Source organism: Nyctibius grandis, chromosome 13, assembly GCF_013368605.1.
Source record: "Nyctibius grandis isolate bNycGra1 chromosome 13, bNycGra1.pri, whole genome shotgun sequence".
Classification (NCBI taxonomy): Eukaryota; Metazoa; Chordata; class Aves; order Nyctibiiformes; family Nyctibiidae; genus Nyctibius; species Nyctibius grandis.
The window spans coordinates 15,098,785-15,113,452 of NC_090670.1; the positions used below are offsets into that span (position 1 = coordinate 15,098,785).

Below are 14,668 nucleotides of genomic sequence, written 5' to 3' on the forward strand. Positions count from 1 at the left end.
GAGACCCAGGGATGAGCAGGGCTCGGGTCAAAAAGCAGATCGTGGTGGGAGAAGGGGCCTGGGAAGTGGGTGAAGACCGAGCAGCAGGGATGATGGAGCAGGGCACTGGTGCACTGCCTGGGCACACCACTCCCGCCCCACTGAACATCCAGCCACCCACCCAACCCCTTCCAGAGGGAGGGAGACAAGGATTCAGACATCTCTTTGTCACTCAACCCTAAGCCAATGCTGCAGGAATACCTCCATTTTCATAACCATAAGTTAACACTGAACATACTCAGTGTTAGGGGCTCACTGGGATAAACCCCACTGTCTTCACAAAGCTACAGCAGGCAAAAAAAGGGACACCCCGAATTTCCAGGCCCTGCACAACCTGAGCCAGCATACACTTGATAATCTAATGATGACCAAGCCAGGCTAGGTTTAAACAACCCAAAAGCCAGCACTGTACCTTTCCAGAATAAGAGCATGTTCTAGAAGTGAACTATCAGGGGTTAACTCTGCCGAAATCCTTACACACACAGGGCACCTGTGTCACACAGGTCAATGCACATTTTTTCGGCCCTATCACCGCTCCCCCAAAGCAATAGGAATCTCACTGTAAACCACTCATTTTTTCACCAGGCATGAGAAGTCAGTTCTTCACTTGCAAATCTCTGTGCTCTGTACTTAAATGGAGAAGTGGATGATTAAGGCCTGTGCAAGAAATAGCAGTGGAAAAAATTGAAGAACATTTTGGAAACGTGGGTTTGTTTTTAAGCTGTGATTACAGGAAATATATTAAAGATGAGTTTTCTGAAGGCATTGCAGCCCACTCCTGAACTAGGCAATTTCCATTTCGGTAAACAGACAAAAATCTCCTCTGGAGTTAATACCCCAGAGGTCGACCCCGTAAAACACTAAAACAAACGGATGGCCGGCTGAACGAGCTGAGTCCAGACACACTGTGCTGAACACAACTCCAATCAAACCAGAGTTAAGGGCTTTACACCAGCTCTCAGATGGGCACTCCGACCTCCGAATCCTTGTGCAGAAGCTGAGGCATGAGCTCTGCCCCCCCGCCCCGATGTCACCTACAACACTCCCTTCGCAGAGGTGTTTCCCCCATGCTGCCTGACAAGCTCCAGCTCCGTAAATTCTCTACTAAAAAAACGATGGGAGGGACAGGAGCAGCAGTGATCTCCCATGCTAATGAAAATGAGAGTGTACCCTAAAGCCATAGAGACACTAACTCATGTGAACCAAAACCAGCAAACACAGCCGAGCATAACGTAACCTGTTCACACGTGCCGACAAAGAAAAGCGAGAGTCGTAACTTTACGTGTATCACCATAAATCCAGGCAGAAAGCCATTTGTTTCTTGCCTGGGATTCCAGCCTGCACCTCCTCTACCCAGGGGCAAGCTGAGCCCTCTGTGGCAAAATCTCACAAATTCCAGCTTGCTGCATTAGTGCTTCATTTGCTTCATTTGAATGAAGAACTTCACTTTTTTTTTTAAAACTTAATTTAACCTGAATCTCAACAAAGCAATCAGCATGGCTTCTCTTTACTTTCATTTGCAATAATTGCAAGGAAGAGCTGCACAGGAAGATGTGCGATGGACTGTAAGAGTCTAGCAGCATCTCCGGTCGAGTCCAGCTTCTGCAGATGAAGGAGGCTAGGGTCAGATCCTCCTTGGGATCTGGGTCTCCAAACAGCCACCTCGCTGTCCCATGTGCTTGCATCAGCCCCTACACCCAGCACAGCTCAGCCTCCTGGTGTTAGAAAAAGCTGCGGGTTCAGCGGGTTTCCCAGCTGAAGGGCCTGAAGCAGCGGTGTGCTGGGTGAGTAGCCTCTCAGTCAAATATGATGTCCCTTTTGGCCTTTGCTTGCACAGTCCCAGCACAGGAAATTCCCTCATTCCCTTAAAAAGCATTTAGCTGCCAGAAGTGCATGTTTTCTACTACCAGGGAGCACCTTGGGGCTGCCCCACACAGCTTTATAGGGGGATACCTGTAAGGTACCGACACCCCCAAGCCAAGAGCGGGTTAATCCAAGTCGCCCGCGCTGCTGACATGGGGGACAGGACAGTCCAGACCTGTAGAGGCAACTCAAGGACCATCTCCCAACCTCAAGCCTCTGAAGCCAAGAACCTGGGGTCTGTTGCAATTAGCGGTTTGGGTCTGGGGTGGCCCCAAAGGGCCCAGTTTGAGGGCTGGAGGAATCTATGTCAGTTCACATTTCAGGCCCCAGGCTGGCTGATTATCCTGGCACATCAAGGGGGAGCTGAAGGGGGCCGCTCAGGCAATAACAATTCACATTTTCTCCACATAAGTGCACCGCTGCCCTGCATGTGAGTCCGGCTCGTGGAAGATGCTTCAGAATTGGTCGAACGAACAAAGCCGCTGTGCAGAGGATATCAAACCCGAGAGCAACCTTCTGAATAGGCAGCCTTCGACAGAGAGCCGTAAGAAAAATATTCAGCAGCGATAAACTGCACATTAAATAAATACCAGTAAAGCTTATAACAGAATTACAGACAAGCAATTCGACTTCTCTCAAGAGTCTTGCATACTTCAAGGAAAATACCTCCCAATTATCATAAAAAGCTATCTCCAATTTTCACAGTTCATCTATAATATGCTGATTGAGAATGTAAAATGTATGGCTCAGGTATTTTTGTCTAATCAGCTGTAACCATATCCTCAAGTGTAATGACGAGCAATTGGAACAGCAAGACTAATACTTTAGCTATTTAAATTCAGATTGCCTGGTGTTTATACTAGTATTCCCAACAGAGAAAGGAAACAAAATATTTGAAACAAACAAGTATCTTCTCTGTAATATTAATCTTCTCTCATAACAGAGCCCTAGCAGAAAAACAGATTAATCAACAACAGAACAGAAACAGACAGCGATGCAATTCTCTACATCGTGTTTTCAAGAATAAGCAAAAGGCCAGTGTGTGCAGGGAACAAATATTTCACATCTCTGGAAAAAAATCAGCCCTAACCTCATTAAAGGGTCACTACAGATGCAAGGAAATCAGAAGGATTTGGTCAATGAGCGAATGCAATGGTTTGGGAGGAGGCTGTGGGCAAAAGAGAAGTGCCCGTTGGAAGGGCCCAAAGCAGTGCCCTTAGTTGGCCAGTCATGCCCCAGGGGACCAGCCGTGCCCTGAGGACCAGCTGTGACCCGTGGCCACCTCCTTGCTTGCACAAATCTGACAGGTCCAGAGAAGGCTGCAGGATGCGTGTTGCCTTACACGTGCTAATGCGTCTTTATAACGGAGCTGCCCCAGGAGCAAAGAAGCAATGAGACTTTCCAGACATGGTACTTTCAGGTCTGCACCAAAAAATTGCTAGGGATCGCCAGAGAACCAGCACATGAAGGATCAGCTGCGTTTCAATGCGCGACTGTAAAAACTCCAATGGCTTCAACATGCCAAAGCCAACTCCTATATAAGCAGGCACGTTTATTCATGGAGATGATATGGCTGCTTGCTTAATAGAGTAGAAAATCTGGCAGAAGATTGCTACATTGCCTAATAACCACATCTGTGAAAAGATCAGCCTGAAATCAGCCTCCTAGCAAACTATCAACTGCTCTCATGACAAGGAGGTTGTACAAGTGCAAATGACCATTACAAAACAGTAACATTTAAAAAAGAGAGCATCAGCAAATAACAAGCACCTGTTTAAACACCCACACTCCTCAGCAGCCACAGGAACAGTTTGGGGAGCAGCCCCGTATTCACACACCACAGCTCTGCAGAAAACCAAGGGCGTTCCTTGGTTTCGGCTCTCTGCTAACTGTAAAGAGCCAAAAGGCGTGCGAGACTGCAAACAGGTATCGTGTAAAAGTGAAAATACGTCAACGTAAATTAAACATCGATGTCAGGAGGTTTCACAGTTCAGCAGCTGTTACTGTGTGCACTCAGCTGCCTTCAGTAATGTCAAAAAGCAAATAATGTTGAAAAGGAGACGAATAGAGACAATAAGGAGGCCTATTCCCAAACACAGTGATGTTCCATGGCGGAATGAACCCGATAACGGCAACGTGAATAAGAAAGTGTAAAGAAAAACCAAAGATGTGACATGAGGAGACATGGAGTGTATTTTTGTAACCGGGGGGCAGACGCAGTGACCCAAGCTGTGGACCTGGCCCCCCAGTTCCAATGGAGAGAGGCTGAGCCACTCGAGAGCAGAACTTGGCAGCTTACAGGGTCAAGACTCAAATTCTCCTCTAAAAATTCAACTGCTTCAGGAGAAGAAAAACTTGGTTTAAAGGGAGAGGATATCCTGTGTCTGTTTGATTATTCATTTCATTGCTTGGATGCTTTAATTTCTTGCTAGGAAGTCATTTCTTGTTTGATTTTCCGCATGGTTTCCAGGTGCTTGAACACTGGCTAAAATATCGCTCTGGTTTTCCACCCATCGTTTCTGTCCCTTTGGGTTGCACTGCCTCTCCTCTCAGACTCGCACAGTACCAGCCTGTACACAAACTATGGAAAAGGCAACAATTTTGCTTCTGGAGTAATCACAAACAATTTCTCTAAGAAATAACCACATTTCGTCCTGTTCAAAAGTCCAATGTCTCAGCAGTGCAATGCTACTTTTAAATGGCAAAAAAAAAAAAAAAAGCAGCATTCAAACACTGCCAAAAATTGGTATTTTATGCCAACATATTCAGAAAGAAATCCACCATTTTTCAAAACGAAATTTTAGAGAAAAAAAAGTTGGAGGTTATTTGCACTTGTGCAATGACTTTGTTCCATCCTGTGCCTCTCTACATATGCAAGTCAAGGAAAAGAAAAGAAAAGAAAAACTACATCATTTTTTCATGAAAAGAAGATTTTTCCCTCTAGAGCTGAAGCTTCTTCCTACTTCTTTATGTTTTGTCAGCTGGCGTAGGAGGCACATTATCCAGGAGTTAGGCACATGTTTTCAAAAGGGAGAGAAAACAGACAGGGCAGACAGTCCGCCAGGAAAGGAGATACTTCACGTTTCAAATGGATGAGACACACTGGATAGAAGAATCACTTCCCTTTAGTCCTGCTGAGTGTTTCTCTCTCCGCCCCTCCTCAGCAGCCACATTCCATATTTGTTTATTTTTGAGAGAACAACTGCCTCAGAAATCAGTGGGAGTAATTCTAATCCTAAACTTAAACCTGTGCTTAACTACTTCCCTGAAGTCAGCCCTTTGCTGATGTACGGGGTGAGAGGGCTCCTTACACTCCGCACGGAAGAATTGCTGGGGCACAAGGAAAAGGAGAGGAGGAACATATTTTGCCACTGAGATTTCTGACACAGCACTGCTGATCTTTCACATCCCCACCACCCTCCGGAGCCCAGCACAGAGCTGCCAGCCCCTTCTGTGCCCAGCACAGATACTCCCATCACAGACTTGCAGAATTCAGGGATGCGCACACAGCACAACCACCTAAACACTGAAGCACAACCCACATTTAAACCACCTTTGGATACGCAGCTTCTGTGCAACCTGAAGTCTAACAATATTAAATACCTGTAATAAATTGTCAGCCTGATCCTTACATACACTGTATTAATGAACAAAACATGCAGCACTGTACCAAACTGCAGAAAGGCAAAGTAAGAACTATGGAAAATATTTCTCTTTGTTCCCTACAGAAGAGCATTAATTCGATAATTCTTTAAAAATGGAACATAGCTGGCATAATCAAATAAATTATTAGAAGGCATATAAATCATTACCACCTAATATGACTGCAACAAGATTCAATGCAATTTACAGATAAGTATGAGGAATGACTACTGCGTTTTACTGAATTAAAACTGGCAAAAGTTCTAAGAAGACAAATGATGCAAGATGACCCTACATTCATTTGCAAACTAAAAAGGCAGAAGGAAAACAGCAGACAGATAAGTCTTATTTTTTTCAACTCTTTTGCAGCTTGCCCTGAAAACGAGGATTAATCACAAAGTGGAAATTCTTTCATTTAATTAGAGATTGAGTGGGTGGGAATCTGGAGACAGACTAAAGCTGTATGGAAATTCTTAATGCTTTTGGAAACGAGGTGTCCTGAACTGAGAGAGGGATGCAGCCTTTCAGAAAAGCCCAAACCCAGACTGCTCTCTGGATTGCTTGTGCTGGCCCTCGTAATGTACCATTTACTCCCAGAAGGACATTTCCCTGCACAACACACCTTCTCTGCTCCCACAGTTGATCTAGATACCAAAGAGCTGTTTGTACGAGCCCTGCTTCACTTCCTGCAGGGGCTGGAAAAAAATACGAACAAAATCCGGTGCCGAAGCAGGGAACCGGAGCAAGCGAGCGGCTCACCCTTTCACCGATCCAGGCAGCGGTGCACGGCCTAAGAGGAACTCGCTTCTATCCTTTCGTGTGCCCCTGGGTTTCTTCATGACGCTATTTAAGATCCTTAAACCCAGACTTTCACAGACACCCACTTGCCTTCTGGGTGCTCCTAATGCACAAGCTCCGTTTGTGACCACAGGGCTCCGTCTGCCATCTCCGATGATCCCATCAGCACCGGCTGCAGGAACGTAACAACAGATACTCTGGGACTCGACCTCCCCAGCCTCTGCTTTCCCCCCACTAGGATGGAAGGGGAGATTTGCAGTAGAGTTTTCTCAGGCTGCCAAAGAGCTAAGGAGAAGTTAATCGCCACTTACACAACATTACCCCAGTTACTGGGATTAACACCTTGGAAAATCTTAAGGAAATTGTTAATTCTGCCCAATAGCACACACTGAACAGTGTGCACAGTCCCACACCAAGCAATACAAATCCATAACACCCTTAAACTGCTTGTTACATCCAGATTAGTGCGCTTTGCATCTATGGGATCTCTGTTTCTCTACTCCTCCCCACCTCTGACATGCCCTTTTGTTTAGTTCAGATCTTGGAAGACCTTCGGCAGCACTAAGCAAGGATTCAAAGTCAATGCAAATCCAATGCTCTTCTGCAAGTCTCTGGCCATTATTTCCTGCTCATCTCACCAAAACATTAGCCTTTACACTGAAAATCTGAATAGCCTTGAGCACTTTCCTCTTTTTGCTTCAGCTCCATAGTCAAAAAGAGTAGGACAAGAGCAGCGGATGTGTGAGATGAGAGTCTTCATTTTTTTCAGTCCGAATCTCTTCTTTGGGGTTTATTATTGCTCTTTAGTTCATTCTGATACTCTCAAAAAGCAATCTCAGCTTCTAATCCAGGTTCAATACGGACCACTCACATGCTTAAAAGCAAAGCACATGTTTACCTGCTAGGACAGGGTGACAGCATTTCTCAGCAGCTCATCTGAAGAATGGATACACATCTCTCTTCCTGGAGCCCTGCCATTCTCTTCTCAGAGTCCTCCAGCCCTGTTCATATACAAAGGCCTAAAAGTTTATACAATTTTGCATGACCTAATCACAACTTTGCAAACACTCCCAAACATCTGGCAGTTACCATCACCACCTTTAACTGAAGGGCTGTCTTTCTGGCCCCATTGGTTTAGTTTTACAGGTTATTTCCAGTTCTTCAACTTTATGCCTTACCTGCCACTCCCAATTAAAATACAGGGGAAGACTACCAAGAGACAAGCATATAATTTCAAAGTTTAAAACCAAGAGCTGACAGGGGCTGGAGGTAGGGGGTTGGAAGAGGCGAAGAGAGGAGATCATTGTTTCTTTTCCCCTGGCTGCAGCCCCTCAGTTTCAAAAGCCCCTCGGTTTCCAAAGCAAGGGGATGCAATCTTTAAAGTGCCTGTGCTGCTGCACTCCCTTCCTGTTTGTGACATGTGCAGTCACAGTATTTTAATGGAGCCCAAAGCCCAGTTTTTAATGCAGACACTTGTGCTGGGGTCTGAATTTCTGCAGCTGACATGACTCTAGGGAACAGCTTTCATTTCAAATAAAAGCCAGAAAAATGCTTCTTCCCTGCAAAGGATTTTAAGCCAAGTAGGATCCATTGTGGCACAGCACACGGAAATAACTAAGACATAGCTATGAAGTAGAGACCTTAACAGGCTGATTACAGATTAAAGTGATGTACAGACACATGCTTGTAGGCTCGCTCTCCTGCTATTGCTTCGCAGATTACAGCAAACATTTATTGGTAGTGGAATTAACTTCATCTTGACAGCTCTTTGGGGAGGAAGGGGTTTACGTACATCTATAACCTAAATAACCAAGCTCCAGAGTGTGCTGCTTGCTGCTACACCACATCACTGAAGCCCTGGACTAAGCACTTCAGAAAGCAGATCCAAATCACTGTCAATCCTCTGCCATCCATAGACCAAATCTGACAGAGAGGACAGCAGCAATTTGAGATGCCTTTCATGAAAACTTAAGGCACTGGTACAAACATCTGGGGGCACAGCACATCTCAGGTGCTGGGAGAAGGATGGTACCTGAGAAGCAAAGCCCTCCCCAGATCATTACCCTCACGTACAGCCAGAGTTTGTATTCACGCTCACTGGTAACAAGCCCCAGAATCAGCAGATAAGATGCTCCCATTTCCATCCGCCTTTGTTGAGGCCAGGGGAGGATCAACCAACTACATATTATTCATCTGTATTTTTATAGCACTTGCTATGTGCTTCTTAAACAGTGAGTAAAACTGAAAAGTCTTTCAGTTTAGATGTACCTTCCTCCCTACCATTTGCTTCACTCAATCGCTGATTTTGCTCAGTCTCCATCTGTGCGGAGCCACCATGCGCCACCATTGCCTTATGCCACCACGCCTTATGCCCACCTTGCCGCTCACCTCACACACTCCAACCGTGAATTCCCTGGGAGGCGAGCGCAGCCAGCACTGCCGCAGCAGCCAAATCAGCAGTACAAGCATGGACTTCCCATCTCAGTGGATAAAAAAAAAGGATTAAAAAAAAAAAAAGTCTGGCCAAATCATGCTAGTTAGCCACAGAGAACTTCGAGATAAAATATTTTGACATGATGAGCTCCAGCAGCATGGCAAATCAATGCTAGCAAAGGCAGCAACTTCTTGCAAACTGTGTGTTTTACTAACTCCTGCTTCCATTTGAATGCCTTACCTTCTTCAAGTCCCACACAAACAGCAGTCAGTAGGCTGTCTTAATTTCTATGCAGCAAAACAACATTTTTGAGCAGCAAGAGCCCTGAAGACTTAATTGAGAAACCAGGTGTTCAGTGATATTGTGCCTCATCCTCCCCTCCCACACCTCCAACGGAGACAGAGGCTCCCAACTAGGTGAGGGACAGAAGGTAACGGTGAAGAAGCGCAAGCTAGAAACGGTTCAGATCTGTTAGGTTAATAGACCCAGTAGAAGTCATTCGGACAGACAGCTTGAAAACATTCGGCCCAAACGCATCCTTCCCAAAGCCTGCGGTGCTCCATCAGGGACCAAAACAAGAGTAATCCAGATCTGATTCCATGCTATAAACATTCCCAGCACAATTTGCCCAGTTTCACTTCGGGAAATTCAATATAACATCTCAACAACTAATTCCCAAACAGAATGTTTTTAAAACGTGGGTGATGTCAAGTGTGTGGAATCTTCCCAGAACTTCGCAACATCCATATGTCAGATTTTTATATATAGGTGCTCCATACGGCATATGGATTGCATCACTCTTCACAGCTGCTGATAATAGTATAAGAAAAAAAAGTAAAGAAATCCTGGCTTTCCTACAGCTGAATTACCAGGGCCATTTTTAACACGTCCATCAAGAGCCTACAGAGCAGCACCACAAACAAATTACCTTCTAAGGAGCCCAGCTCACACTACGACTGAGGCGCTTCAGCCACTTGGGAGCATTTTTAAATTTTCCTCCAAAGTCCCCAAGACAAAATCCTGGCCTACAGCAAGGGGGCAGCGATGCTCGTTGCCTCATTGACCAGGGTGGGCAGTCACAGTCTCTCATCTTCATCCTCTTCCACCCAGCTGCACTTCAGTGGGCCAAAGTCTTTTGAACAGCCAATACCCCTGTTCTCTAGCTCTGCCTTTCCTGAACAGCCCCGAAAAAGAGTGAAGTGAGTCCTTACTCCTCCTTGCACCTTCTCGCCCCAGCAAACCGGGTCTTCTCTCAGAACCACAACAAAGACCCTGGCCTGTCCCGCATGGCCAGTCACGTTTCCCCTGACAGATCATTAACCTGGTACCAGCATCCCTGGCTCGCTCCCTTGCTGTTTTGAGCTCAGAACTATTTAATCAACAGGAGTTGAACATACGTAAGGTCCTACGCCTGGAGAGAATTTTATTTTTATTATACACCAAAAGGCATGTTTCTGGTTTGTCAGGCAGGTTTCACTTACACAGCCTTGCAGCACTTGCACACAAGCTCATTTTATTCTCAGCTTGCCTCCAGAGCGGCTGTAGGAGTACATCCATATGGTCAGAGCTTTACAGCTAAACTGGAAGTACCAAAACAGAGATGCAACTTTCATGCAATTATATGCACTGCTTCACTTTCCGCATTGGGAAGCACACACCATCTCACTCCCACTGCATCCGCAGAGAAACACGTGGTAGCAAAGAGGTCCGTGGCAAAGCAGCTCCTGTGCCTGTGAGAGCCAGGAGCTGCTGCTGCTCTGCCGCTCGCACCGCATCGGCCTCGTGGGGCTCCTCAGGTGACACTGTCTTAACGGAGCTCCCTCAGCCATCGCACCCAGAACTGCCAGAGAAACACTATCACCTTCTTTCAGCAACCTACTGCACACAGGGCAAAATTAAAGACACGGAGCCCCTATGATTTTCTGTCTCTTGAACCCAGTAAGTGGGCACTGACGCCCTGCTGATCATCCCTCTCCAACGCTGGGTCCTGGGGAGAAGGAGGAGACCCTGGTTCAGTCATCAGGGTCACCTATGCAGATGTCCACAGGACCAGCTATGAGACTGTCCCAGACCAGGATCACGAGGACTTGCCTGTGAGCAGATAATGGGATCGAAAATAAACGACACCAGAAGTGTCCTGCGCTGAAACAGTAGGAATGCCTCGGTCTGCGCTGGATCCCACCTGCAGAGTTCAATTTCACCGAGTGCTCTGAAAGCAATAAAAGCTTTCCTGTTTTTAATAAGCTTGCATTTTAAATCACTTCATGCGTACATATTTGTGTGTATATATCTCTCCCTCTCAAAACATGAAACCAATTGAATTTCTCCGTGAAGATTAAAAGATGGAAATACCTAAGACTATATACCCACACCACAAGCCAGTTCATCTCCTCAGAACTTTAAGTTCAAAAATTCACAGGAAGGAGTCTGATAAGCAAATTTAATGACTTTGCACAGACGTATCCACCTCCTTTTTTACCGCCTGTGATCAGATGACAGGCACTCACTCCTTGCTAGACTTTTTATATACTTGCTCATTTGCATGCACTCCAGTTACCCATTAAAGGCTGCCTTTTCTTGACAAATTTTTGCCTCTGATAAATGGCCAACTCCACTGGCCTGATTTCATGACAGTCCTTGGTCCTGACAGCTCAACTTAATTAATCTATTTAATTTATTGATCAAGCCCATGGCAAAGGCGTATTCCCCATTAAACAGGATTTTTATCACCCTGAGTTATATGACTAAAGGCCTTCCTAAAATCTGAAATTTAGTTAGCAGCTGACATGCTGTCTATCCAAAAAGCCACTCATGAAGAGGAAGAACTGGAGATTAAAAATGATTTGATGATTTTAAATAATGACCAGCAGGGTTAGGCTATAAATTGAACTACAGCCCAGTTGCCTATTCACAAAAAAATGCATTGCAAAAGCAATAAGAAATCCTTTAAAATCTATTCTGAAGATTGTCTCTACCACTGGACTATGCTCCATTACATCTGTGTCACTTGTAGCAAACCAGACAGTTCTATTTGTGCAAACTGTGACACTTATTTCACTGGGAAAGTACAGGTTATTTAGTGCTACAATACTCCTTGGGTGACTTATTAATATGGATGTAAAACCTTGCAGTTAAAACATACAAGGAAGCAAACTACAGGCTTAAGCAGATAAATAAAAGACCAGCATAGTCTTTAAATCTAAAAACAACAAATTATGTCCAGATGAAGGACATTCAGGTAAGTCAATTCCTCTGCTGCCTCAGCCCCAAAGCACTCACCTTCCCCCTTACAACCAGATAACCAGAAGCCGTTATAAACTGGCAGGAAATCAGAAGCCAACCCAGGCTGACCAGACAGCTGACATATCCCATATCACACCCCCGACACGTTAGCCTTATTTCTGTGCTACGACAGCTCTCCGTACATTCACATCTGTTTGCAGAAAGATGCAAATGAGGCTTAACTCTTGCAGCAGTCTAGCCACTGGAGGATAATTAGAATAAATACTGTTTCTATGCTAATTACTATTTGTGGCTTTGCTATAAAACTAATTTGTTCAGGGAAGTTTGACAAAACAGGTAGGGACAGCAAGACTGGACAAAGGATAAATGGGCTCATCATAATTGCATACAGTTTAAGTTCTAGATATGAAATAGAAATCCTGCTTTTATGGGATGCTGGTCATATCATTTTAGCATTAATATACTGGATACTTTATAACTGTCGCTTCATTTCCTTGCTAATATATTTTTAAACTGGTGTCAAGCAGAATGAAAACATTTTATATAAACCTGTCCAGCACCTGAAATCGCTTTAGTTCTGTGAGCAGCAAGCTGGGGGAGAGACATTGGTCAATGTGCCTATTTTCAGGATGTTTTCCATCAGCACGTTTGGATCTGCATCTTGGTTCGCTCCAGAAGGGCACCCATACTCCCGCAGGACCCCTCACCGGTGGTCCCACCTCCTGCTGCGCGGCAGGGAGTGCGGCAGCAGGCGCTCCTCTTCGGCCCCCGGAGACAGTCTGCAGGCAAACTGAGCAGTCTCATCCAGATGGAAAAATCAGATGACAACCTTTTTTTATCCCCGTCTTGAGTCTGTCTAACTCTGGCAGGTACCAGTCTAGGCTAACACATTATTATGCTTAATTCCTCTCACAGAGCAGAAACCAACTGTTACTATTTACCCTCATTGTGCAAGTTTTACAAGGGATGGGTCCGGAGCCACGTGGCATCTCCATTCATCTCCCATGGCTCAGACACCCGCCAGCCCTTTGGCTGCCACCTGGGCACGGCGCTTCCCCACCAGAAGGGCTCAGCGGTGCCACGGCCCTCGGCTCCGCAATTTTCATTACAGACCGCAGTGGCAGAGCTGCCTGCCCCAGCAACACCTCTGCCAACAAAAGACGGCCGGTCCTGCTCCCCGGCATCGGCAGAGATGCAGGGGGATCCTTCGGCAGGTCCCTTCGGCCACCCCTAACCCGAGCCCCCGGTGCTGAGGCTCCACAGCTCCGCCAAGCCCCGGCCCCATGCACAGAGCCTGGAGCTCCTGCTCACCGTGAGCCGGGGTGCTCACAAGCACATCTAAGGTAAAGGAATAGACATGCATATTGCAAGCAGTTCTCTTCTTAATTTTTTGTCTCTGAACAGCTTTAACTTTATCTCCTAATTAAAACCCACACTGTTTTTAGTCTACAGATTCAGACAAAGAGAGGTCTGGAAGCTGTCTGTTGCTTTGCAATGGGGTTTTAACACATCGCAAATCACATCACAAACATCCAAAGTGCATTTGATTGTCTGGGGGTGAGGGTTTCAGCCCTTCGAGGCCACCAAATTACTTCTGAGAGCATAGTATATTCTGAAATTACTTTTGTAAGGTAACTCCATTTTATCATGATGGAGGAAGCAAAAGGGACAGGTCATGCTTTTTTGTAGCATTTCTGCACCTGAGCAACGGAGGACGGATTCCTGCAGGACATTTGCACAGCTCCAGCACGGTGCAGGAGCCTGGAATCAGAGACTGCCTCTTTTGAAGTAATTACATTTAAAGGTAAAGGTAGCAGGGCCTGATCTGTGACAAATGCATGAGCAGAAAAACTCGATGTGATCATATCAGAATCCACGGGACGCTGCTTTTCTGAAGAGAAAATTAATTGCTCCTCTCCACCCCTCCCCATTTCCCCCAACCTTTGCTGAAGCAGCTCTGCGTGGACACAAATTACACGGCAGTAAGTGCATCTATATTAGCACACAGCTGACAACAGCCATCAAAATACTGCTTTGCACTGTTATTCCAGCTGAACGACAATACACACACAGCAACAGACCCTGGCCCCCATCTACACTGAAAAAACCTGCCCTGCTCCTCCTCTCAGCACACATTTGTACGTTCCCACGCCTGCTTCCTTTACATACTTCTGCCCAGCAGCAAGAGGCTGGTATTAGACGCAGAAGGGACTTTGTCTCTCACTACAGGCTCCCTCCTCAGTGCCAGGAGGAAGTCTGCTTGCCTTGTGGCAATTTAGCAAAATGGGAAAACAGCATCTCTGTTATTACAGCACGTACAAAGCACAAGTCACTTATTGGCTCTACTCACACTGCTGTAAACATTGACAATCACCCAGCAGTCAAAGGCCTCAATATTAGATGGAGCTCAAAGTAATTTGCAAGACCTGAAGCTGTCCCATCGCCCAGGCTTCAGCTTCGACTGCAGCCTGCAAGTGCTCCTGCAGCAGAACCGATTGCTGGTACCACCTGAAACATGGGCACAAGTTTATGTCTGTGAGGAGGGAGAGTTGGATGAATCTTCCATTGCAACTTTCTCCTGCAGTATACAAAGCTCACTTATGCACAAGAGAACATAAAATAACCCAGACCTAGGAATCCGGAAAACAT

At 45.8% G+C, this 14,668-nt stretch overlaps 1 protein-coding gene across 1 annotated transcript in view; it reads right to left on the minus strand.

Annotated features, from left to right (window-relative positions):
- The window catches only part of IL1RAPL2 (interleukin 1 receptor accessory protein like 2), a 376,072-nt gene that overhangs the window by 285,410 nt on the left and 75,994 nt on the right, over nt 1-14,668 (minus strand). The gene's annotated exons all lie outside the window — the stretch shown is intronic.